General features: G+C 38.1%; 1 long non-coding RNA gene across 1 annotated transcript; it reads left to right on the top strand.

The window, feature by feature from the left end:
- Positions 1–733: 733 nt before the first annotated feature.
- LOC136293836 (uncharacterized) lies at positions 734–18,467 on the top strand. Its single transcript, XR_010722264.1, has 3 exons — positions 734–807; positions 17,778–17,819; positions 18,390–18,467. It is a non-coding gene; the product is annotated as an uncharacterized lncRNA (long non-coding RNA).
- Positions 18,468–27,300: the final 8,833 nt, after the last annotated feature.

Below are 27,300 nucleotides of genomic sequence, written 5' to 3'. Positions count from 1 at the left end.
TCAATCCCCTTATGAACCCTTCTGGCCTTGGTTCCCTCCAAACCTGAAGCAGGGGAATGGCAAAGGCTACCAGTGGCTGCAGTGCCACGATAGGGAAGCACAGGATGACATTTCACGTGCTCTACAAGATGAGGTAAAAGCCCATGGAAGATATTCTGTGTTGTGAAAATGTTTAGAAACAATCCTACTCAGCAATCCCTGAGTGGGAATAATTAGTACTAGAGGAATTTGCAGCTCAGTTTGGAAAGGAGCCTCATCAATACCCAGAAAAGCACAGCTTAAGTTAGCTCCAGAGTGACCAGGGCTGGACATGGTGCCCACCTAAAGTGCAGCATATTTAAAGATTTAGGTGTGACATTGGAGTCCTTCTGTTTATATGTTTGACTACAGAAAAAACATATAAATTTGAAAAAGTCCCTTTCACTTCACAAATTTCTAGGGGAAAATATAAGAGCTAGAATCTGCTACTACTTGTTGACTCTCTGCAGAATTATTTGCTGAGATAAATTGATTTGAGGTGTGAGAGCTCACAGGGATCTCTGCAGGGGCAATTTGCTGCCTGTGGAGTTGTTCAGGCATTGGTGATCACTCCTGATCTGAGATGTGTTAAGGACAGCTGAAAGTAGTAGGTAGAGAGGTCTTCTGGGACTGGAGGGAAGGAACATGTGGCGAGGAAGTAAGTGGCACCGGAGGTTGGAAAAGGAAGATTTTAAGGAGCACATGCTGGTCTGCACTACTGAGCACAGGTTTGGAGCTCTGCCTGCTGAAGACATGGAGCAAAATCCTGTAGCTTCAGTTCCCTGATAGGTAAGAACTGGGTACTTATGTTCTTCTTTCCATCTTTTATCAACTCTAAAGAGGTTAATACTTTTCCTCATCTGCAAAGTGTTTCTGCTGTTTGTCTGGGAGGTTGGTGAAGAAGACTTCTGATGTAGGCTTTATCTTTTGTGGTGCAGAAGGAGATAAAATACTGAAGATTTTTCAGATGCTCTGATCTTGATTTAGCCTGTGTTTTGTAATACTTTATTTCACTTCAAAGAGTGATGTGCTTATATAAGAACTGAAGTAAACATTTTAAAGAACAGTTATTTCTGCAGCAGTTGAAAAGATTGTGCTTTTTCTGGTGTGTTCTTGGGCTGTGTGTTCAGTGCTAGGGAAGTGAATACTTGAATAAGAATTCCACTAAGTTTCTGTTAATCTCTGGGCTTTCACAAATGCAATGTGTTGTTTTTATCTGTATTTTAGCTAGCAGATTTTTAAATAAATGTGTAGGTAAATGTTATGGTGCTGTTAAAGCATAAAACATTTGAATGTAACCAAATATTGAAGAGAAGTGTTTGTTTTGCTTTTTCCCACTTTAATTGTAAGTGGAAACCTTGAGTATTGCTGAGCAACCTTGTGGTGAGTTTGAGCAGACAAACCACTTCTTGTCTTTACTTGTACAAAGACTGGCTCAGAAAAACAAATTATAGAAACACACTTGAAGCAAATGCTCTCCCAGAGAAGGAGGCTTGAAACAGCTGCATGATGTTTAAATTATTTGGGGGATTTGAGGTTCCATAGCTGACTTTGAGTGTGGTTTTCTGTTAAGAGTTCTGTCAAACATGCTTGATTTTATAATTCCTTTGACTCTCATTGCAAGCAGTCCAGGCTGGGAGTAACATCAGGCTTTCTTGGAACATAACAGTCTGAAATACCAAGTTGTTAGCCAAAACATACAGAGTTTTCATGAAGAGTATGATTCCTCTCACAATTCTTTGTTAGCTGTCCTAAGAACTTGATTTTAAAAGGACGAACAGTGAAGAACTGGAATCAAAGGTTCTGGCAGGTGGGGGAGGAAAGACAGCCCTCTGCCTGTAAGTCAGCTGTGTCCATTAGGCCATGTTTGCTTTCTGTAGGTCTGGTTTATGTCAGTATGAGCCCTGCCAACATAAAATCGGGTGTTTCTATCTGGACTCTGATCTGTGTTAGCTGTGTTATATTTGTGACACCTGTTGATGGTACTTTCAGCATGTGGCTACAGCAATACCTGTCTGAAATGTTAAGTGGTACAAAGAGGAGGAAGTAGTACAGCCTTGAGCAGCAGCATGTTCCCTGAAATCCCTGCTTCCCTGTGGAGGGACAGAGCTGACTCTGACAGAAGGGTGTTTTTGCCTGCAAGTCAGTTCTATCTACATGTCAGTACAAAAGGTTTGGTTGTTTGCTTAGATCCATTTTAATTCTGCCATTAAATGCAGTAATGGTTTGGTAGAAGCTTAAGTTTATTCACAACGCTGGTTTCAGCAAGAACCAAGTGTGAAAATGTGGACGTATACAGGGATTTGCACAACTTTACCTACACTCTCTGAAGGTGGTGGTAGCCAGAGGATGCCTGGAAGCGATTCTGTTTGCACTGGGTGTAACTGTGCTGTCAGATTAGCTGGGCTTGTATGGCAGTGCTGTGAGACTCAGATAAAATGAGGAGCTTCAGGGTCTCATCTTACTGGCTTTGTGCTACTGTGCTTTGCATCTGAGAAGACCCTGTTGGTTTTGCTTAAGCATCAGTTGCAGCTCCTCACTGCAGAGATGTGGAGGTGAGCCTCCTGTGGATCTTCTTCAGTGGTTAAAGTGGAGATCAGTGGGACTTCTGATGTAATGATGGGTAATTGCTGTAAAGTGGGCTGATGGCACTGTGGGAACCAACAGGACCTTGAAGCTTATTGTACAGAGGCTTATTTCTGTGGGTGGGGGGATGTGGGCAGTAGAAATGTCAGATGTTGCTCAAAGAGACCAGAGTTCAGAGAGGGAAATGTGGTTTTTCTACTCACATACTGCTCAACTTGCCATCCTGGAACAGTACTAAAAATCACTTGGCATCCTAAATTTTTTTAGCTAATGGAACTGTTTAGCTACCTTTTAAAGTACTTTCTTTCCCCTGAAAAGTGTAAGATCTTAAACACTTCTAAGAAAATGCATCCAGTAAATCATTGTTCTGGGTGAGTTTAAAATGCAAAGGTTAGTATGTGGGTTTTATGTGATTCATAAATATCCCATCTTGCTCATGCACATTTTCATCTCTAACTGAAGAGACTGACACCATCTCTCCTCTGTTGTGACAATTATACTATCTTTTTTAATGGCTACACTGCACTGTAATGTGAACTATGCCTGGCTGGGCCTGAGGTCTGCCTGCTTTGTTCTCGAGGGCCAAAGAATTTTCTGTGTAAGCACAAAACATTTTAGATGCAGCTGCAATTTGAGAGCTGGTGTTTGGTCCATATAGACATAACTAGTGTCTCTGAAACGTGAACAAATTTTCCAAGCTGGAGCACTGAATTTTCTGTGGCAATCACCCTGGAGGCTGGCATGAAAGAACTTTTGGAGGCTGGGGGACAAAGCGGAGCAGCAAGGAAGGTTAGGAGAGGCACCAAGCATCCGTCTTCAGATACAGCTGTGCTTGGGAGGGGTGGTTGTGCTGTCGGCTGTGGCACCTTTACCACCTGGCTCAGGTTTCCTGGTACACAGGATTTTGGTCACTTAGGAAAATTGTTCCACTCTACCTCCACTCTCCAGACCACTGTTAAAGCCACCTGTTTCTTGTCATACAGAACTCACTGCTGTGGCTAGAGGGGACAGCATTATGAGAGGAAAATTCTTAACAAAACGTTTCAAGGAAAAAAACAGACCTGGTGAGGAGGAGGAAAAAAAAAAAAAGGCGACAAAAGTAATTCAATGTTCAAGAAACTGGAACAGGACTCCTGAAAAATTACTGAACTATAATGTGCATTTGGGTAGTAACAAACTAGGTAGCTTCTCAGAGTTAAAAAGGATAGGTGTGTCATCTATTAGTAATGGCAAAATAAAACCAGTTCATAGTGATTGGGTGAAGATTTTAATAGGCTTTAACTTGAATGTTCTAAATAATTCAGGTTTAGACAGTGAGCCAGACAATGAAAATGATTATCTGAGGTTTAGCTTAAGTGCAGTGATCATTCAAATAGGCTGATGTGGCCAGTGTAGGTATGAGACAAGTTTTTATCCATTTTTAATATCAGTGGAGTTATCTGCTTTCATTTTCCACAAAATTAGGGAGATTTTTCTAGCGGTTTATGTAGTCAAACCTCTCTCTCACCTGGCTCTGAAAGCCAGTACACTGTCCAATTAATATTCTCTTCAGGGTCACAAGGTGTTGCTTAAGACCAGGTTGCAAGTAAAAAAGGCAGAATTAACAGGTGACAAAAACCTTCTGATTTTCATTTTCATTGCTTGTCCATGACAAGTCAGCTGTCCTTCCTGAAAGTCACTGACTAACACACCAAACTAACTGAAGGATTGTCCTCAGTATATTACATGAACCAATTAGCACAGTCACTCTCATTTCTTGAGAAAATGATAGTCTGACTAATTCCTTTGTTTTTCTTGAGATTTTTACAAGTAATTTAACATCTTGTAAAGATTAATGTCTCAGAAATGTCATTTTGTTCTTTGCTGCAATTTGATGATTACTATTTTAATTTTGCAGCAAGAGCAAACTAGTGAATTTCAGTTAATATAGCAATTTTTCTTCCTGGATACAAATTTGCCTTAGAGGATTTTCTTTTTAGGCTGTAGGATTTTAACAGCAGTAAATATTAGTGTTGAAGGAAACCAAATTCAATCATATTATTTCTCTGCCTGGAGTACTCCATTAGACAAGTTACAAGAGGTGATTGATTTCACGCTTCCATCAACTCTGAAATATTTCAGTGCACATTCCTTTAGATGTTTAAGCTGAATAGTCTCCATCAACTTGATAAGCTCCTTAATGCTCTTAACAGGTTTTTGTGATGTGGGAATTTTTTTTCTTGTTCTGAGTTTTCTTTGTTTTCAGAAAAATCTAAAATTTTGACACGAATAAAACTCATTTACCAATTGGTTTTAGGTATACAAGACATAATCATTCAAATTATTCACTTACAGTTAATACAGTTATTCACAGTATTGAAATAATTGTGATGCCTATTTTGATCTAGGCATTAATTTCAGGCCTTAAACTTTTTGTCATTCTTAATACATGAAACTATTTTTGAGGTTTTTAAAATCGTTTTTTCATGTATAAAATCTGACATTTTCCCCTGAAGACAACACCTTACTCATGCACATTTCATCACACCTATATTCTGGCTTTAATTAAAAAGACCTGAATAATTTCTGAAAACTCTCATTTATTTTTCCTGTCCCTGTACATGGATGAAATCCTAAATAGAAGAAGAAGCAGATGTTGCCTAGGTAACTATAATACTCACAGCTCTGATTCTAAAGGGCACTTGACCTTACTGGTCCTATTTATCATTTATACTTCTAAGTGACTCCTAAAATTAGTGTTTATGGTTTGGCTTGGTTTTGGAATTTTTTTTAACATTGCTGTTAGCCTGAGCTCTCTGCCTATGTCCTTTCCTCTTCACCTGGATACCCATATGCATCTAAATGTACATGACAGGAGTGATAAAATGACTGATGAGTTAGAAAAAAATGTCCTTCTGTGTGCTGCTGGGGTGGAAGAAGACACAGAGCTTTAACTTTCTGATTATCACAATGTATGCATTTGATGTACATACGGTTTTGCTGGGGATTGTTAGTGAGAATTAAGCAGGTGCATTTTTAAATATTCTTACTAAACACAAAATTAATCTAATTAAGTTTAGGAAATGGAATTATATTGATTGCATTTTCTCTTGGGATGGAGTTGCTGAGATCCATATCAGTAACCCCTTTCTTGACTCTTTCTGTCTGCAAATTAGTACTGTGTAAGAGCACTCATTTTTCATCAATAGCACCATTTGCAATAAAGCTGGAGAAAAACCTGTAAACTTTATCAGTTGTGTGAGGAACAGGGAGCTAGAATGCCAAGTAGCTGGTAGTGGCCAGGTAGTAAAGATCTAAAATGGAGCAAGTCTGAAGCTTTCCAAGTGAGGAGAAACAATGCAGAGGGGAATAGAGGATTGCTCTGTTTCTCCTGCTTGTGTCTTACCATAATCTGCTGGTCCTCTCAACCACAAGGATGACAGCATATGTGCATTAGTCTGTGGAAGAACTTGTCGGTGTTCCACCAATGTGATTCTTCCCCCGCTCCTCCTGCAACAGCACCTTTCTACTGAGAGATTTGGGCTGCCAGCTTCTGAGGTGTGACAGCTCTGTAATGCCCCTAAATACTTTCTCATGGGAAATTCGTTCTTCCCCTAAAATTTAACTCTCAAAACTGAGTTTTATCAGCTTCATATATTTCTAGATTGATTGATTTGGTCTAGAGGTCAGGCAAAAACTTCAGTTATTCCTTGTGTTCTCTTCTTCCTATGTTGTGTTCACTCATGAATCTGGTGTAAGCAACACAGCTCCTCTTCTTTTACATTAAAAAATCTAATATAAAATGAAACTACCTTCTACTCAATGTATAATAATTTAACTGGTTATGAAAAAAAATCATAATTTGCGATGTATCATGAAAACTACTGAGGCAAAAAATAAAAGCTCCCAATAAAACTTGGAGCATGGCTATTTTGCACAAGAATAGTTTATTCGATGATTACTCTAGCATTAAACTCAACCACCACAGGATTTCAATTGGGTCTTATTTGATAAGTTTTTTATTAATTTTTATTAAACAAAGTGGAATTTTGGTCTTATTAAAGTGAGTGGTGAAATCAGATACTTCCTTTTAGTTTCATGCCAGGAACAGCTTTACCCCATATCCTTTAGGGACTTCTGCTTAAGATCCTGTGCACATCAGGAGAAAGGTATGAGGTCATAAAAAGGGAAGAAGCTGAAGGGCTGAGGCTGTAGAGTTGGGTAAAATGATGACCTCATGTCACATATCAGTGTCCAGAGCTCACTTCCATGGATGTTTGCCTCACCAATATTCTGCTCTGCTCTTTCCAGGTATTCTTAAACTTAGGACCCCTGCATGAGTGAGGAAGGACTGTTTTGCCTTCCAGTAGAAAGAGTTTTCTTATAATCCTTTGGGTTCCAGACGTGTCATACCAAGGGACTCTGCAGTGATATTCATCTCCTCTTCCTGTGAAGGGTGCTCTGTATAATTGTGTAACATATTAGCTTGGCTCCTATCAAGTTTTCAATTAAGAAATCTCCTGTCATAACTCTGAATTTTAGCCCTGTTGAGTAAAAGCAGCTCCATCAGCCAAGTAACATCTATTTATAAAATGATGGTTCAATTTTCTTTTGGCCAGGAATTTCTATTCTGTCTTCTCCAATTTATACCCAGTCTTTGCTGTAGGGAACATTATTCAGAATCCTGTGTTTATCAGTCTGAAACTCACCTTTAAATCCATTGCTCTAACGCCATGGCTAGGGGTAGGAATGTTAGCTCAATCAGGAGACTGTAAATGAAGAGTTATTACTACTGTATGTAAATTTTATGCTATTTAGATAGCAAATGAAACAATTTCTACCACTTGTAGAATGAAGCACTGGAGTCCTGTCTCTTTTTCTTTAGCCCTTGTGCCTTAGCTGTGCCAATAAAATTATTGCTGTTTACTTTACTCTGCAAGACCCACAGGCTGAAAAAGGAACACTGCAAACGTAGTTCTGACTCAGCCTGTGGCTTTGTGTCCATTTTCAGCACTTTGGTAGGTTTGTACATTTCTTGCTGAGCTTTGTTTTCAGCTTCTCTGAGAAAGAAAGGAACGGGGGAAAAAACCCAAACCGAACCCTAAAAATATCCTTTTCAAATCTCTTTTACCTCAGAGTAATTTGAGCCACCACATTACCCCACTTGAATGGGGTTTGCTCCTCCAGTGCTGCCAATGCCCTGTCAAGAGACCGTGGGGATTTGACGTTGGCACTAAGACGTGATACTCAGCATGCAGAAATTTCAACGTTTTGCCACTTTGTCAATGTTTTCCATTCTTAACCTTAACAGAAATTTTCACCACCTCTGCTTCATCTTTGTGTAGGAGATAATAGCACAAAGAGCCAACCTGCATAATTACCATAACATGTGAATACTCATTTATTTTGTTCTTTTAGCTTGTTCTAAAGTACTTATTAGAGGGCCTCTGTGACTCAATAAATAAGTCATAAAATCATAACACAAACTTCCATTTTTGTACATACCTATAAAAAGTAGCAATGCAACTAATTTTTTGTGTTGCCTATTTTTAATAATTTTTAAGTATCAATTGCACTAAGATATTCTAAAGCATTTGTCATATTGCTGTTCCAGACTCCCTTTCTTTTCAGCTCCCTCCTACACATCTCATTATTTTAAATCTTAAATGCTGGCAGTGAGAGTTAACTCTTTGATACAGCTCTATCACTTCAAGGACAAACAGACCACATCCATGAAAACTGGAAAATGAGTGCAAAATACTTAGGTAGAAGAATACTATCAATGAAGAGTAAAGTAATAGAGCCAAAATTTGTGTGAGTAATCGCTCTGAGATAATAGGAAGCTACTACGGAATTTTTTCTACTTTAGACAAGTCCAGAGGAAGCTGGCTCTCAGTGTGGTAGAATTGTAATGTAGGTGTGAGCCATAATACTGATAATAAGGGGGGGGAAAGTCTTTCTGATGTAGTGGTCAAACCTCTAACTCTCTGATTCCTGGAGAAATTAAAGAGAATGGTGTACCTCTTTGTGCTGCTTGAGATGAGTGAAGTAATGTCTCTGTTGTGGGGAAATGAACCTTTTCTTCAAGCATATGACACAGATATTAGGGCTCAGCTTTTATTAAGTTTGCTTAACAGACACTATTTTAAAACAATCACAGGATGAATGGAAAAGTTAAATATGAAAAAGAAAGCATTCAACCAATGAACCTCCATATACAACAGGCAGTATTGGATGTCTCAGCATTCCATCTTAAAATAGAGGACTTGCTAATATTCTCCTGCCTGCCTTCAACAAATCTGTGGAACTCGTCTAAGGTGATTATGGTCATACAATTGCTCTTTGGGATCAGTCTTATTGTTTTGCCTCTGTGCCAGCCACATTTTTCACATTAAGTATTTTCCTTTGCCTTCTCAGCTGTTAGGTTCAGTCATCTGTTCTTCCACCTCTCTCCTCCTGTTCTCCTTCCATTACCTCTTGATGAGGATCGTCCCCCATCCAGAATGTTTTGTGATTCTGTGAAAAAAGCTGCTTTTGTTTTTGTCATTATTAACTCTCCCTTGTTGCATTTTGGTAGCTCTGAGTGAGACATTATTTACCTGGAGAGTTAATTTTATGTTTCCTTGGAAACAATAGCTGAAAACACAGAATACTGTGACAAACTCACTTGTTTCACTTTTTAAGTATTTATATTTAAAGTAGGCCTGGAAATACATCTTTTCAGGAGGCAGTGAAATAAAAATTATTTCTGCTCTAATCTCCTGATTTTGATTGGCTGTATTAAGAACCCAATAACAAGACTGTTCCAAGAGAACCTGCTCAGAGTGAGTGTTAAAACCTGAAAGTTTAAGCCTTGCCTTAAATCTTTCTGCCTTCATTCTCTGTGACCAATATAAAAAGAGATCAAAGGTCTCTGAAGTTTTTCTCCATGAAAAAATATAGAGAAGGTTGTGACTGCTGTTATAAGTTGCCTACAATGTACTTCTCTTTTCAAAACAAAGAAAAACTCCTTCTACCTGGGTTGATTTTGTGTGATTTTTTTTGTGCTGAATTGTTGTTTAGCATTTTGTTGTTGTTGTTGTTGGCTTTCTCTTCCATCAATCATACACGAATAGAGTGTGATGCTGTCTATATTCCGTGGGGTATAGAAAACTGGGCCTTCTGTCAGTGCGGGATAGTGTCTATAGTTTATGATCTACAGGTTAGATGTCAGCTGTTCTGAGATCTGCTGGGCCAGTAGATGCAAATGTGCACCGCTATGGATGGCAGCAGTATAGTCACCTCTGAGTTTCTTGATGCCTGTTTCACTCTGTAACCCATGGCTGTTGGAGAGCAGGCTCTCAATGCTCTAAGGGAAAAGCTTGCAGCTTTATGAATATAGAAAATTGTAGCCTATTGCCTGCTGAAATAATTTTCAAAGCTACTGCAATGTTATCTTGCTTTTAATAGCTGTTTTGACATAGGTATCTTTCTTTGTCTTTAACTCTGAATTTTCTAAATAACTTGTGCAGAAATGGAATGTCACATTTACCACCTCAGATATCCCAGTGTCAGATTACTAGAGTCATCTGGAAAGTCTCAGGATGTACCCTCTTATTAGTTAAATTTGATGGCTTAGAATGTTTTAGCAAATGAAGTTGTTCCCTTGGAAGTGAATGGGAAATACACTTTGGATTTTCATTATCTGTGGCATCAGATAAAAGGTTAATGCTCAAGAGTTGGGGAGTGGAAAAAGATCATGCTATGCTTGTCATCATCTTGACAAATATTCTTTGCCAAACACTTCCCAGCCTCTTATCTGGAGGTATGAAGACAAACACAGAATATTTTTGTTGCTGAAAATAACCAGTGAAATACAATAGATTTACACAGCTGAGCTGAACAAATGGTTTCAAAATTGTATCCCTTCCAACAATGCAGGAGAAAGTGCTTTGGAAACATATTGGGAAAATGAGTCAAGTATATATAAAGAATTCGAAGAAAAGAAAAATAAGGGGATTATAGCCTATAGACAATTTTTTTCTGGGATCTGATTCACTGATCAACAGAAATCTTAGTTCTGTGCAGGGGTGTATTTTTAAATGTGAATTTTGAATATGAAGACTAATTATGTGTTTGCCCTGGGTAGACATTTTACAGTTGGTTTTGGGGGGCTTTTGTTAGTTTTTCTGGTCAATGTGTGGTGTTTTTGTGTGGTGATTTTGTTTTTATTTTGCTTCCCTTCTTTTTTTAATAAAAAATGCACTACAGTTGTGCCTCCTGATGTAAATGGAAAGACCTCATGGGGCTGGATGTGGCCTTTGCTTTTCCCCTGTTTGAGGACAAAAGATGCCCATGTATATAAAGCTTTGCAATTTGCAAAATGAATGTATAAAAAAAGTAGTAGCAGGTGTTCATCATGATGAAATTATTTTAAGGAAAGCTTTGGGTTGAATACCAGGGCATCTAAAAATGGATATAATCAGTAGTAATACTGTTTAAAAAACAAAACAATTAATTTGAATTTAATCTGTCATAATTATTATATTTTATAATTTTGGAATATTATCAACTTTTAAACACATTCTAAGTAATTGGTCTGTGGCAAGGCAAGAGTATGACAAACTGTAAAATAGCTGACTTTAAACTTTTATAAAATAATCAGAAAAAAACCTGTAAAATATTACAAAACTGAAAAGTAGAATGAGAAGATTTAACTTCATAATAAATACTTTCAGTCATACGGTCCTGGAAAAATATGACACAAAGTATTTCACCCTGGTTAGTAATAAGCCTTTGATTTGTTCGAGTGAAAAATCATAAATGATGACAGATTATCAATTCATTGGGCAGAAGAAGTAAGGTTCTTGGGGGATTAATTAGTAGTTAAAGTTAACCTGTGTTGCCTAAATAAGATTAATTTAGAATAAGTTATTTTCTGCTCTGTTGGGAGTGTCTCTAAGGAGATGGGATTATAATAGCAAATATCATTTGCTGTCATGCCTGGGTATCTGTCTGGATGTCTGGTTGGATGTGCACTATTCTATGCAACTCACTGGAAAATTGTTCTTCCTTTTCTGGTTCAAGTGTACTTTTTCTACTGAGTCTCACTGTGAAATTAATTGATAACCTCAAACTCAATTACATAGGGCCATTACTGAGTGAGTTTTTCAATTAAGTCAGATTCAGCTGAAGCATTTGAAACACCATTTGTTCACACTTTTGATTGTGAAGAAATTGACTTTTTGTAGTTGTAGTCTTAGAGAATTTTGACATGGATATATATCTTTGGTATTTTAATGATACATAAATAATGCATATGTAAAAACAACAGTAGCAGTGAAACCAAAACCAATCAACCAAAACAATCCAATACCAAAGCAAGCAGAAAAATAGTAACTCTGAAGGCTTCTGCTGAATTTTTGCACCTTAGTAAGGTAACCCTGGGCGAGCCTAGTTTATTAAAAGCAAGGGAAACAAGCTTCAGAGTTAGCTGTTGCAAAGCTGGTCTTTCAAATTATTTCTTTGGCTCAAAAAAGTAGCTTGTTACTTTGCTTTCTGTTTTGCTTCCTTGGTTTATATTCCACCTTTAGTGTGTTCTGCATGAGAATGATCTGGCCTTTTCCTCTTACTCATTTTTGTGCATGTGCGTGGAGAGCAGTTAATCCAGATAAGTTAAAAAACTTCCCTCCTTTGAAAAGGCAGACAGTAACTTCATGTAGATGGCATTCCATTGAAACAGGAAGCACCAAACATAAAGAATAATTTATGTACCGAGCAGGCAGAGCAAAACTTATGTCCTTAGATGACTTTTTCCTGACTTGTCTGGTGACTGTTATTTCTGAGGAAAGGCTAATGCAGGCAAGCAGGTCTTGCTCACAGATGTGAAATTTGTTGGATTATTCCAGTCCCTCCACGGGGAGCTGTAGAATAGCAGGTTGATTGCAGGAAGAATTTTTTGCCATTCTCATTCAAGCTTTAAAATTGGCATAGAAAATACTTTAATCACCATTTCCATTCTCTAGCTCTTGTGTGTGTGTACAGGGTTTTTAATTTTCCTTCTTTATTTTATTTTGTATTCTCGGCAAAGAGAGCAAAACAATGTTTGGGGTTTCAGAATTTAGGTGCAAATGATTCTTTGTCTCTATTTAGTACCACAGGCTATAATCTGTTTACTGTTCTACAGCTGTAACAGTGAGAGGCCAGCAGTTCACGTCAGATAAGAAAACAGTCTTCACAAGGGAAAAATTTGTGAAAGCTCTAGCAAAAATAATTGTATTGGTGTTTAAATTGGTTCTCAAAGATTCCTAGTTTGAAAAAATTCACCAAGCAATCACAGATGCTGGGAATAGACACATCAGTGGACTCTCTCAGTGGCAGCTCAGCAGAGGTGGGCTCACATAGATGTGGAGTGAGGTGAGATTAATATGAACTCTGGATCAACTGAGATTTAGCTTCTGTATGCAATCAAGTTTTATAGTCACTATTTGCAGTTTTACAGCCCATATGTTTATGAGCTGAAGAACTGCCAGGAGCTGAACATTTCACCTCGGCTTCACTTTGTGTTTCCCTGTCTCCCCATTTCCACCCAGTTGTATTCATTTCCCAGGACTGTCATGCCTCTCAGCCGTATCTAGCCCCTAGCGAGCTCCAGTCTTGCATGTGTCATTTTTCACTGTATTTGTTGCTCTGAGTTCCTTTCTTTCCACCCTATTCCTCCCATATTCTTGTACTGGGAGCACTTAAATATTACCTGCTGTTCTGTCTGTGATGCCTTGCACAGGAGAGTTCAGTTTGTGGTTGATGCTTTGCCACTCTTGGAGTAGAAGTGAAAAGTAACAGTAAGAGGCAGCAATAATGTGGTTGGATTTGAATAGAAGTCTACCTTTAAAGAGAACTACAGAGATAATATAGTTAGGTGGATATGAGAGGGGAAAAATGGGATAAAATGTGTATCTTTACTGTGCTGACCCAAATCATGCCCTGTCCCTCTAAACAGAATACACCAGACTCTTCCAAAATACTTTTACTTGTCTCTTAGTTATAAATTTTTAAACTACTTTTCATAGCTATGCTTTATCAGATAAATGTTTTCTTATGAGCTCTTCAGTTTTCTGATGGGCCTTACAGTTTTCTAATCTTTTTGTTATTTTTCTGAGAGTGTATTTTTTATGGTAATGTTCAAATAGTTCCATTGAGACTACAAAAATTAGGTATCTCTTTTTGGTTTTCCATTTTGAACTTTGGCTTGACATAACTGCAGATTATTTCTACTTTTGTTGCTGGGAGATTTGTTTCTGTTTCTCTACCCCAACTGCACGGTGCTTCACACCACTGCAGGGCTGCACCTCTACAATGTGTAGGTTCAACCTGGAGAAAATTTTCTAAGAGGGCAAGAGCAGCCTCACATGTGAACAAAACAAAGGGCACAAAACATCAGAGAGATGCTCAAGCATTTATGTACACTTTGCCAGTGTTTCTTTCTGTTTTAAGCAGCAGTGGTCCCAGTTACTCAGGGCACTATTTGCTGAGTGTTAGTTTTGGTCAGTTCCAGTGGCACTGATCTCAATTCTTTTGTAATTCACTGCTTTGGAGGGATGAATATGCTTTTTTTTTTCTCTCTTTTTTTTTTCTCCCCCTCTGTAAAGGGGAATTGCAAAGGGAAGCATAACAATAGACAAGGGCGATTGCCAGCTGGCTTTCACCAGTGCCCCAGACAAATTCAGCCCAGACCTGAAGCCTCAAATAACCTGCCTGCTTATTACCACTAGACTGGAATGTGAATATTTATATTAAAAGTAGGTCAAGACCTCACTGCGGACACAGGAGAAGTTCTTCTGCCTCTGTAAATCTATTAAGTAGGCTCATATTGCTACTTAAACAATTTTGAAGTTCTAAATTAAGCACGGATATTCTGAGATTCATTGATGAAATTTTTCCTTCCTCCTCTTACTGTTTCTGCCATCAATTATGGAATCTCAGATCACTGTCTGGACACCTCTCTGGGAATAGACATATGAGCTGCAGACAAGCTGTGACAGAGCTAATGACTTCTCCTGCAGGTGACTTTCCCCAAGGGCCATTTCAATATGCTTTGTTTGATTCTGTGATAACAAGTCAGGATTTCCTGACTAGACAGAGGAACCCCTAATTTCTTCTACTCTTGACTCTTCACCTGCCTTTTCAAGGGTCAGATTCATTTACTGTGGAGCCTTTGCTTGCTTGGTCCATCCCTTGCTTTTGTCTGGAGATTATGCCATAAATTGTTATGGTACAGAAGAGGTGTTCTTGCCTCCTTGGCTGCAGTGCTCTGACCCTGTGCTCAGCAGGGTCTGCACCAGTGGCCATAATGCATTTTAGGACAGAATTAGGCTGTGATAGAATGAGGCTCATGCACTGGGAAATGTGCAAATGCATTCATTGAATTAAAAAGAAAATAACTTTTTAAAGTGTCTCTCCTTTATCATGCTAAACTAGTTCCAATGCCAAAGAAACCTTGGTAAACCTCCTTCTGGAGTAGTCATTTTGTTTTCAATCAAAGCTGTTATTCTGGGATAACTATTCTGATAAGATTCCAAGGGTAGACAAGTGTTAATAAATAAAAGTCTGTCACTTTGTTCACACAAGTTACATTTCCACAATCAGCCTTCTTGGCTGCTTTGTTCCGTGCTGTTATTGGTGTCATCCAAAAACATTCTTTGTACCTAATTTGCCATGGTCTTTTTGCAGACCTGTTGTGCAAATGTTATGAAAACTTCCCTCAATTTTTGGAAGGGAAAAGACTTACATGTTAAAAGTGAAACTAAAAGCAAAAGAAACAAACAAAAAACGAAAACACAAATGAGTTCAGTGACAACTTCACTCTTGTTAGAATCCAGATATTCTGTGAAAATTAAAATACCACGTAGAAATTAATTTACATGTAGCAAAATTATTCTGGAAGGGTTTTCTGCGGCTTAAATGATCACATAATGACAACAGATGGTTGAGATGGTTTTTAAAAGCTCTTTTGAAACAAAAAATGTCATTTTAATTCTGTGACTAATTTGTTCAGTGTCACATGCAATATTTCAAATTGCTGAGAATGGACCCTTTTTCTGGTTTTCCTGGTTTTGCCTTACATGTGCATATTTTCCCCTTTTGAATTGTCTCCTAGAATGTAATTTTCCAACTGCTGGCTTTCTACCTCGAGTGTGGTGTGGCTGTGGTGCAGAAAATGAAGCGTCTATAACATGACTTTAAGCAGAGAGATTTGATCTAATTAGATATTTGGTTTTGATATATTTGTCTGTTTGTCAGTATTTCCACAAAAAAGGAAGGGGGGGGGGACCCTGAAATTTCTCCTTCATTAGCTTTTCCTGCTTTTGAAGAAGGAGAGAAAGTAATTTGAAAACAAGTTCTCCTAGAGTAACACTCTCTCCTTTCTGAGAAGAGCTGAGGCAAAGAGCCTCAGCTGAGCTTCAGAATCAGGCTGTGAGCAGAAGCAAGCATGGAGTGAAAATTCACTCTTCTTAAATAAAATCTCTCAGATGCTTTGCAAACTGTGAATGTGTTGCAGGAGTTGTCAGTCTCAATATGACCATGTTTCATTTTAAACACAATCACATAAAAGTTTTACTGATCTTGGACAATGCTTATTTTTTTTAAAACTGAGTTTAAGGGGGGAAAAAAATCACAGCAATCACGACAAAAGAAAAAGCTCCAGAATCTTCGTTAATGAAGATAAATGTATGGATTTGCTAAAGTAGAGGAGGTTGGCAAAGCTGAATTCCAATCAAGACAGTAATCATAGTATATAGAGGGCTCTTTTTCAGGAAGCTGATTAGTCAATCAAAATGCAAGTAATTTGCAATCTGCATAATATTTTGAAGTATTTGGTTTATGGATACTTCTAGCAAAGTTCCCCTAACACATTCACTGTGTTTGCATTTGAAAGCATGTGGTTTGTAAAAGGATTAGTGAACCAAAGCAGTGTGACGTGATTTGTCTGGTAGAGGGCAAGCTGTTTCTTTGAGCCTTTGTGTAGGCTCTGTGTGGACAGAACTTTTTAGCTCACAGGCTTGTGCCTGTTCTTTCACAGAAAATTGTATTCACTGCACTTTGAGTCCTTGGCTCACAAAGCTCTCCTGTGAGACCTCAGCAGACCCAACTGGGAGATCTGTTTAGGTCCTGTGAGTGAGTCCACGGGAATAAATTATTTTCCACTCCTATCACCACCCCTATGTCTGTTGTGGGGTGAACAAAAAGGAATCAAAGGCAGTCACTCAAAATAGATTTTAATCAATCTATGTATGTGTCCAGGACTGGTGTGAAAAACACGTTTCATAATATGTGGGACAATTTATGTTGTTGCATTTGCCAGAAAAGACAACTAAGATCTGTGTTTGTTATGCTGGAGGAACGGGCTGCTCTGTTTTATAATAATCTGGTAGTGAAGGTGACTACCTGACAAGTGGGAGACTTGAAATCGTGTTCTTCCACTGCCTGGGAGGATGCCTTACCTTCCTGTTAGATCTGTCCTATCTTGTACAAAAAAATTAAATGGGCAATCAGATGGAATCAGAAAAGAATAGCTCTCCAGCCTGCCGGCAAGGATGTGCTCTTCAGCTAGGACACAGAGCTTTTATTCTCTGCTCCAATAATTTTATTACTTATTTAATTTTTTCTCTACAGACCTTGGCTTATGTACAGGAGAAACATTTCTCATTAAACTATATTGTGTATGTTTGGAGAGGGTAAGCAAGCATAAAGGCAAAGCATTGATACTGGAGGGATACTTTGCCAGGACACCTCACTGTGTTCCGGCATTCAAGGCATTTCTAGGGTAAGCAAAGTGTGAGACAAAATCCAGCCAAATACAGGGAGTAACTGAACTTGTACCTCTATCAATAATGCATGACTGCCTCACTCAAGGGACATCCATGTACCTGGGGATAGCACTGTTCCTGGTGTCCTCTTTGGAAAGAACATGTTTTTGGGAAGCTTGCCACTGGCAGTGATCAATGCAGGATTATGGTGAGCAAGGGTTGTCTGCTCAAAATTGACCAATACCTATTTGTCTGTGCAGCAAAAGAATTTATCACATAAATATGTTCTCCTACAAGGGTAGTGACTGTATGCAATGGGCACTTACTTCCCTCCTACTGCAGGGGTTTCTCCCTGTGCCTGAAAGTCAGGGCTGTTAACAAAGCCCATTTGTTTGTCTCTTGTTCTAGGAACCTGGTTTGTCTATCTCTGCAGCAGGCTTGTGGCAGGAGGTAAGTTAAAGCCAGCTACACAGACTGCTCTGAGGCCATTATTTACCTGTATAGGCTTTGTTCTGATTTTTTTTTTTTTAATATTTAAACCAGAGTGTAATCTTTTTTAGCACGTCAGTAACTGTAATACACGAGAGAAGTTATCTCATGTACATTTTGTGGTTTGAAGTACACAAGCTGGACACTAATAAAGAATGTAAGTTCCCAGTTTAAGCGGATGGTCACTAAATAAGCCAGCCTGCCTGTCTCTGAGGAGCACTATCTTCCCTTGCATACTCTCTCAAGTCCTGTGCGTAGGCACCAAATACTCTCCTTTATTTCCACTGTATTACTCACTAGGCAATAATTTAAATGATACATAAGTTCATATGTATATAAAACACAAAGCATGAAAAATAATAGAAAACCCTCCTTCAAAAAGACCTCTAACATGAGCTAACTTCAGCCCTTTCAGAAGTGCCAGCTCTTCTTTATTCCACCCCATTGTAGAAATCACTTCTTGAAGGCTTTTGAAAATTGACTCTCTGGTGGTTCATTCATTATGTTGTCTTCTCTCTCACTAACAATCAGTTCCCATAACGCTGGGAATTACTGCCAGTAAAGTACCTGGAACCCTTGCCTACTTCTACGGGAGAGAGAACATCATCAGACTCCACTATACTGCGGACAGTATTGATCATTTCCTTGCTCTGCATATTATAATTATTTATTCGTGTTGGTATGGTGGCAGAGATGCTAAAAGAAGCCAAAGTCTGGGGCAACTTATACAATCCCACTAATGAATGCTGACATTTGATTCATGAATCAAACCCAATATTTGCCTGAGTCACCTGGGAATTTTGCCATGCAGTTCTGTCAGTACTTGAAATTAGAGAAAATTTGTTTGAACCTTTGTTACAGCAAAGGATCTCTTTTTACAAAAAAATCCCCCCTATTTTAAATTCTTCTTGTGAAGATTGGCAATGTTATTCTAAATATAACTAATTGCTTAAAAAGAAAACTCAGTCTAATGATCAGATAAATGAGCATGAACAGAACAGATTATTTGGACAGTGCCATCTAGTTGTTGTAAAATGTAGTGTGTTTTTCTTAAAAATTTAATTACTAATGCAAATCACAGCTCTATTAAAAAACCTTCTGTGTAATTTAAGGCTGTTCTCATCCATTATCCAAGTACTTATTTCTCTGAAAAGAGACTGGTAATGCAAAGTAATGACTGCCTTAATTAATGGAATTTTTTGACCTGGCTGTAATGTGATTTTCCTGTGGTACTCTGCATTGGGAAGACTTTATTTACGATGTAAAAGGTAATCTATAAAAGATCTAATGGCTTCCTGTCTTTTATAGAGCATCTCCCCACCTCTTTCTAAATCTCCCCAGTAACCTCTTCTCACCACCAGTTGTCAGTGATAAAAATTCACCAAACCTGACTTACGTGGATATTCTTAATATATCTGTGCCCGGATCAGCCAAGGTCAATGAACAATTTAGATTTTTCAAGTACACACTAAAAGACCAGCTAGCAATAACTTCTAAGTAATTTCTTTTCAACTTCATTGCTGTTTAATGCTTCTCTGATACATGCCTTGTTGTATACACTATTCTTGATTTGAATATTGAGCAAATGTTTAGTATAATGATTGCTCTCTGCCAAAGACTGCAGTCCTCTCTATTTATAATAACTGAGCACTCTTGTTTGTCTGAATATGGTAACAAAGAAAGATTAAGAACACAATAGCAATTTATCGGGAAAATAAGCCCTGTGCTGGTGGAACAAGTATTAAGGAAAATGAAAATATTAGGGAATATACTGGAAGACTGAGATCTCTAAATTTTACTCACTGTTTATTTTCTATTATGCTATAACTGAATGCTTTCTGAACACTGCCTTGTGGTTGACACGCTTGTTAATACACAGAGTAAGTCTGCAATCAAGAGGTTGGTATTTGGCAGCATCATTAGATCACCTTTACACCCCCCTGCAGTCTAAAGTATTCATCTCACGCTTCTATAAATCCCTTAATTAAAAAAGAAAAGAATAATCACCATATATTCATCCATTATAGTGGTCCTTTTCCCCCCTACATTATAGATTGAACAATTTTTCTTGGAGTGAAAACATCAGGTGAAAAAGTTTTAGCTAGCACCTCCAGTGTTCAGGGGAGTCATTGAGCAGAAAGGTTCCTGGGATGATAACTTCTTAAATGAAAACTTCTTGCTCTTAAAATTAGCTCTTGGTGTACCACTGTGGGCTTGGAGCAGAGGCTCCTGCAGTTCCCTAAGGCTGTCTCCAAGAGCAGTCAGCCATGGATATGTCAGGCAGAGTGTACTGCAATCGGCTCGCTTCCAGCAGGTTATAAAAGTTATGGTTTGAGTATATGATAGAAGGCAGACTGGAAAATGGGACTGGCGGTGAGATGAATCCAATCCTGAGTTGGAAGGAACAACGAAGATCATAGAAGTCCAGCTCCTGGCCCTGTACATGACCGCTCCTAGAATCGTATCATACACCTGAGTGTTGTCCAAAGGCCTTGTCAACTCTGGCAGTCTTGGTGCTGCTCTTCCCTGTGAGCCCTGATCCAGTGTCCAACCATCCTCTGGGAAAAGAGATTTGTCATGGTAGCTAATCTAAACCTCCCCGACACAGCTCACTGCTTTTATATAACCTGGGTTTGTTTGTTTGGGGTTTTTGGGGGTGGTGCTTTTTTGCTGGGTTTTTTAAGGAACTTGAATCACAGTAGCATGCAGGGAAAGGAAATCCATATGCTAAGAAATTAAGTAATTTCACAGAAATTTTATTCACACTGCTTTGTAAGGGTTGAAATATTCCTCCTTGGAAACAGTGGAAGCTCTGTTTTGCAGGGCTGTTGTGTAGAAGATATACAGGTTTAATCTCTTTCTTGGTCTTGGGGTCTTAGAGCTCAGGACTGAAAAAGTTGCTCTTAGGACATCTCATTGAGAATCAGAGGGGAGTGCAAGTGTTCACTAGATGTCCTCACATGAAACTGCTGCACTGAGTTCTGCAGCAAGAGTTATGCCTTCAGCCAAGACAATTAATCTGCACATGTGAATGACACTGGGAGAATGATGATGCTCTAACCTTTATTTCTGCTCCCTCGAGGAAACAGTAAATAATGAGCAGTATTTTTGTGCTCACAAAACTCCTAATGAAGCTGCAAATATGCAGACTAAACTATTATTGCCATAGCTTTGTTTCTTCTTGATGGTTTATTTTTACTAAGTAAGCCTCTTACACTTCTTTTATATTCTCCTCAATTTAATATTGCACTATTCCTGTCCCAGTATAGACCTCTCTCTGTAACATGATTCCAAACATCCCGATTCTGAAATACTGCTTTCACAAGCACTTAATTTGTAGTGATAGTTCCTGGTATTTTTTTAATCTGCATAGTTGGAGTTGAGATGTTTTACAGGCTTTTAGAAGAGCCCAGAAGTTACTGAGATGAATAAAATAATTAGATGGTCTTCAGTAAAGCTTGAAAAGTAAGAGTAGTTTTACTGATGTTAATCAGTTGGAAGTACTCTGGGGCAAAGAATCATTGTGCACAACTATTTCATTAGTACAAACAGTATTTCTTCAGTACAGATAGAAATTGTAATGGTATAGGAGCAGTTATGGTTTGAACTAAGTCACTTTGGTGGCTCCAAGATCAACTTATTACAGTATTCAGTCTTCAGTGTTTAAGAAGGTGATTGCTCCTATGCTGTAATGGTTTTTTAGTTAAGGCATAAATCGCCAGTGGCATTGCCCAAGAGTGTCATGACAGATTTCTCTGCTTGCTCTGATCAGATGCAGTCATAGCATCATTTAAAAAAACCTGAAGTATAAATTTTGTTGTGAACTAGGGACAACCTAAGGTTGAATAATGTTTTCTTCACACATCAGAGAATTTGCCAGCTGAAAGCTATTCACAGTGTAATTTTTTTTAGTCTTATGCAGAACTTGTATAGGAGGACATAAAAAAGAAGTTATAGTGTCAGCTGAAGCATATGTAGAGAAATCTAGTTGCTTTACCAGAACATGCATAATGACAGTTGATGCTGCAGAGTGTGTGGGTTCCACAGAGGCATCAGTTGATAAATCCTGAATCTGATTTTGTATTTTTAGTTATTAATTTATTTATCCTACTGGGAAGTAGCTATGATGATAATTTTTCTTGCAGTTATTAAAAAATACAGAAATGTCAAATCATCTTAGAGCAGTATCCAAAACTTCTCAATACGTTAATTTTTGGTTATTGACATGAATATTGCCAAGTTGCGGAGGGATCCAAGGTAGGGCATAACTTTTTTAATGCATTATTCTTTCCCAGAACTGTTTTTGACAAGAAACATAATAACCCAGAATATATAATCATTCCAGGCTCTGTGTGCCTGTTTCAATTCCAGATGTGGTTTCTGTTCATGTTTCAATCATGCAGGTGATTTTGACAATCTTATTTTCCATGAGGAATACCAAAAGAAGAACTATATGTGTATAGTCTATGTTTCACTTGGGAGTTGAGGCTGCTTCTAACTATTCTAGATGAGAAGAGGCAAAGGGTCTGGGAAAAGGTATGTTCCAAGTATGAATAATTCATTTCTTGTTTTAACTGAATGAGCATTCATCGTTATATTTTAATTGACAAGGTTTGTTTTCAGTACAAGGCGCTAAGAATGGTTTGACAAAATTTGTTCCCCATTTCTCATACGCGCCGTTGGCGCGGAGTCTGCCGGCCCCAGGTGACCGTGCTGTCAGCTGGCCCTGCAGATGGCACACAGCTCCAGATGATGACAGCCTGCTTCGTGGAGTGGAAAGTGTAATCGCTGTTTTAACAATGCATAATGTGGGGTTTACTGTCGGTACTAAAGCAAGGGAAGTGGAATAATACGTCACTGAAATCTCTCTCAAGAAGAGACAAGTTCTTTAACGCGGGAAGAATGGCTTTGCTGGCATCCTTAAAAACTATCAAGTGTTTCCAAAAGTGTATCTTCTCACTTCCTATCCATCAGCACAATCAATGACGCCCAATGAGCAGAGGCAGACTCTCATCCATTCTCCAACCTTTTCATTACCTGTATGTAGTGTCAGTTTTGCACACAGCCATCTGAATGGCTGCTGAAGGAAAAAAGGTGGCTGGGGAATGTAAAGCATGTTTCCAACTGAGACACATCCAAAACCACTTTAAACCATTCTGAAGTATTGACAGAATGACCCAAGACTGTAAAGGTGACCTATGACTACTACTAGCTTAGGGGACCTAAGGAATTTCTACATGCTTTTCTAATCTCTTCAGCAATTTTTGAGGTCTTTGCATTTTATGCAGCAATGCACTGCTAAGATAGTGCAGAATTTTATAGCGATTTAATTTATATACAATAAATATATGAACCTTATAACTTATTTATTATTGTAATTTCTATCTTATGTGCGTATGATGAACACACATATATAAATACATATAAATTTCAAAATCTCATGGACGTGTTTCATAAAAAACCTACATGTTGCTCTGAGACAGTTTGCAAATTATTATGTGTTATTATAAGTATCCTCACTGGAAAATTTAGCAAGGTTTCTGAAAGTAAGAACCACCTTTAGATTGCTTGGATTTTGAAATTTAAAAATTTACAATAAAGGGCATATTGTGAATATGGAAAAACAAGTGTGTTTGGGGAAACCTCTTGATTTATGACATTGTGTCTACCTATTTTGATATTTAGGGCTTAAATAGGATAAATATTGAAAATAGTAATTAACTGTCTAAGGCACCAATGATTAATAGCTTAGTGAGGAAAATATTGGCCAAAGCCTCAGACGGCAACATCTCTTCAGTGCTAATGGAAGTGCCTAGCCCAAGCTATTCTTGGTTATAAATTTGCTACCACTTGTTGCCTATTAGAAAAGCTGAATGTATTTTTATATTCTCTTTTATATACTCTCCAGAAAATGGCAGGCAGGGGCCTTTGAATTTACTGAAGTAGAAGGAAGATGGGCAATAATTTAAATTTCCATCTGAGTACTGAAAGCTCTTAACTAATGCAAATGCATGTGAAGTTAATGTGGCATGCTTACTACATTAATAATGACTGTGATGATGAACATGATTGTGGAGATGGGTTTCAATAGTCAGGACTCAGCCCTGTTCATGTCTTTATATCATATTTGCTTGTTTTTCTGCACACAGAAATGAGGTATGGCTGTACACACCATATTCTACAGGTGTGTACAGGACTGACGCCTGAAAGCCAGTACCAAACTGTGTTCTCACTGAAGTTACATTCCCAAATATATAGTGTTTCTGCAAACTTAGTAGACTTGTTCTTCCAAGGCACGATCCTTCTTGGACTATCTGTCCTGGAGTCCAGAAGACACAAATTTTAAAAGTGACTGAACCATACGAATAACCAGGGTCAAAGTGATGCTTCTGTTGTTTTGCCTTCAGGCGGCTGAAATTTGGTGCACTGTTTTGTTCCTAAATTACTACTTTGTGTAAGTTATAAGTAATGCATCTTTGCCACTGTTGTATTTTCAAGTACATAAATTTCTTACACTGACTTACGGGAAATATTCCTCTCATGGTTATGAACCTGTCTTGAACTAGACCTTGTTGGATAGATGTGTTTATCTTTTAGTGTGTTGTGTATGCTTGTAGTGAAATGGAGAGCAGAAAGCTGCCAGTTTTCAGAAATGTCCTTAAGATTCTCTTCTTCTTACAGCTCTTCAATTTTATTGATTTGTGTTTGCTGTCTGAATTTTTTCCTCACTGCAGCACCTTTCAAAATTGTCACTATTCAGTGTGCAGGGTAAACTGAGTAGAGAGAAGTAAAATTGTGGGCAGAAAGTGATGAGCACAATTGACCTTCAGCTTATCAGACATTTTTACAGCACTTTGCTTTTTCATATGGGTTTTGGAAATGCTTTTGGAGACTATTTTCAAGTTGAAATGGCAGAGTAAGAAAAAACATAAAACAAAGTTAATTCTGAATATTATATGTCTGTTGGAGTTTTATGGCCAATTTCGAACAGGAGTTGCTTAGTGCCAGGAGCTCTATGCCTCAGCACTTTGTCTATTATCTGAACTTATCACTGCCTGCAGATGCATAAAAAATCGTGAGCTGTAAAGCGACCCAGTGGATATTCATGAATCATTAACAATGTGTGTATGAAGAGGATGCTTCTTTAAAATTGTTATTTTGAAATGCAATGAGTGTGAACTTGGCACACCCAGGGTAACCTAACACGGGCAGCTTGATGTATCCTTCTGTTGGGGAAACACTGATTAGTTTAAACTTTGAACGTGCTTGGTATGTGAAAACATTTCCTCCTCTTGCCATTACTCTCTTCTTTTTCTGAGTGGTCTTTCAAACAGACCATAACCTTACCAGAAAAAATCCAGAAAAAAACCCTGAGAAATAGAAGTAGGGAGTTTGTATAGAAGTTTCTATGTAACTACCTAGAAGTATCTAGGCTTTGGTATGAAAAGACTAGTTTATTTAGCAGAAATAAAAATCAACAATGAAAATATTTAATAGCTAGTGTGGTTAAAAATACTTTATAATACTTTTTAGTTGATTGAACAGATAAGTTTGCATTGATTGACGTAACATTATTTCCAGTTGTCCTTCTCTCAGAAGAAAAAGTATTAGGGGCTGCACTTAGGAGGTTTGAAGTAAGAAGACATACTTGTGCTTTAAGCAGGTAATTAATTGCATTTTCAAGCAAGGCTACAAATCTTGAAACCTCAATATAAAAACATTTATGGTGTATCCATGGGGCAGAATAGATGTTGCCTTATGAAGCTTGTATTGATTATCTCTGGCAGTGAGGCAGTGGTAGCCTCACTCTGGCAAATGTTGCATAGCCTGAGGAGTTAATAACTATTATCACTGCAAAGCTGAAACCCTTTGCAAATGGGGATTTTGGCTTTTACCTAATTTTCAGCAGAGTTTTCAACACAGTATGAGAATGCAAAGGATAAATTGATAAAGCCTGGCTCACTTATATTTACCTCAGGGTAATTCAGTTGTTTGACTAAACAAAAGACTACCAGCATTAGTGACTTTTTCTCTTGCTCTTCTCTCCTCTGGGTGACATTTAACAGGCTTGGGCATCATTTGCAGTTAACATAGTTTCTGCAGTTGACAAAAAATAAAACTGAAAAGGATGCCTGTGCTAGTTAGTGCAATACATTTAAACCATGTTGTGTTCCCTCAGCTCTACTACACTTGACCAGATTCATTTGGAACGCTTGTTTGTCAAGATCTATCCTGACTGTGTGCCTGTAAAATAGGGAGAAATAAAGATCGCTGTTTTCTTTGTCCAGAAAAAGAATCTCTTTACAGTGTTTCTCCCTTATGTCCTTGTGCTCCAGGTGTTAGGATCTGCAAAAATAATTGTTGCATTTTTCTTAATTATACTGAGATACTTTTGTATATTCACCTCAATACATTTACTTCAACATTTGCAGTATTTCTAATTTGCACAAAACTCCTATTAAGACAGTTCGATATGAACTCCTGCTGAGCAGTTCAATACAAATCAGCATTTCCTTACTAGCGAGAGAACCACCTATTTTTAATTGGAATTGAATATTTGTGTGCATGTGTGTATATGCATTTTTTTACAGCTGCTGCTTTGCTACTAAATCTTTTGATTTATGACAGTCTCATAATGGCTCTGTTTTCCCTACATAAAACAGAAAATGCTGTTTGCTTTCATCCTTGATGACTCTTATTGAAATAAACACATATAGACACTGCAGGAGACAAGGGAAAATGATGTTCTGCAAACAGCAGTGACCCCAATAATTGCCCTAGTAACTGACAGGCAGACACAGCCATGGCAGGCACGGTATGAAGGAAGCAGAATATGCCCTTGAATGTAATAATAACATATATTGCTAACATATTTTGAGGTCTAGTTCAAAATCTAGTCAATCTCCAACTTTCCACTGGTCCCATGCTGACTAGAACAGTGCTGTAAAAACCAGCACAGTTGTAATGATATTCCATGTTTTCTTTGTAGGAGAGATCCTGTTCCACCCTGAATGTTTGGGGAGTTCAGTCATAACAGAATGTGAGCTTGTGAGTTGCAGGGCTTCCATCAGATGCTGCTGCAAGCTGTGGAGTTTCAGAGAAAACTAAATGTGCAGTCTATTTCAAAGACTAAGGAGTGCATCAACTATAAAAGTGCAGATTTAAAGCTCCAGAAAACTTTTTTTTTTCTTCCCCCCCAAGGCCTGCAGTGGGCAAAACTTTTTATCTTGAAGTAGTTAAAGATTCTTTTTTTTCTCCTCAACCAGTGAATTTTCCATTAAGCTGGGTTTTCATGTGAAAATATTAAGAAGTGTTGATTTCAATAGCACGGAGCACAGATATGTTCTCACAAACTCTTTTTCATCAGACTTAACGGAAACTATGATTCAGTGTGCTGTCAGATGAGAAGTAAAAAATGTGTTTTTTCCAGGCTTCATCTTCT

The sequence above is a fragment of the Chamaea fasciata genome, unplaced genomic scaffold, assembly GCF_029207755.1.
Source record: "Chamaea fasciata isolate MVZ Bird 193981 ecotype frontalis unplaced genomic scaffold, bChaFas1.0.hap1 SCAF_9, whole genome shotgun sequence".
NCBI classification, from domain to species: domain Eukaryota; kingdom Metazoa; phylum Chordata; class Aves; order Passeriformes; family Sylviidae; genus Chamaea; species Chamaea fasciata.
The sequence above is the reverse complement of the archived record's forward strand: the minus strand, read 5'-3'. Positions and strand labels throughout refer to the sequence as shown.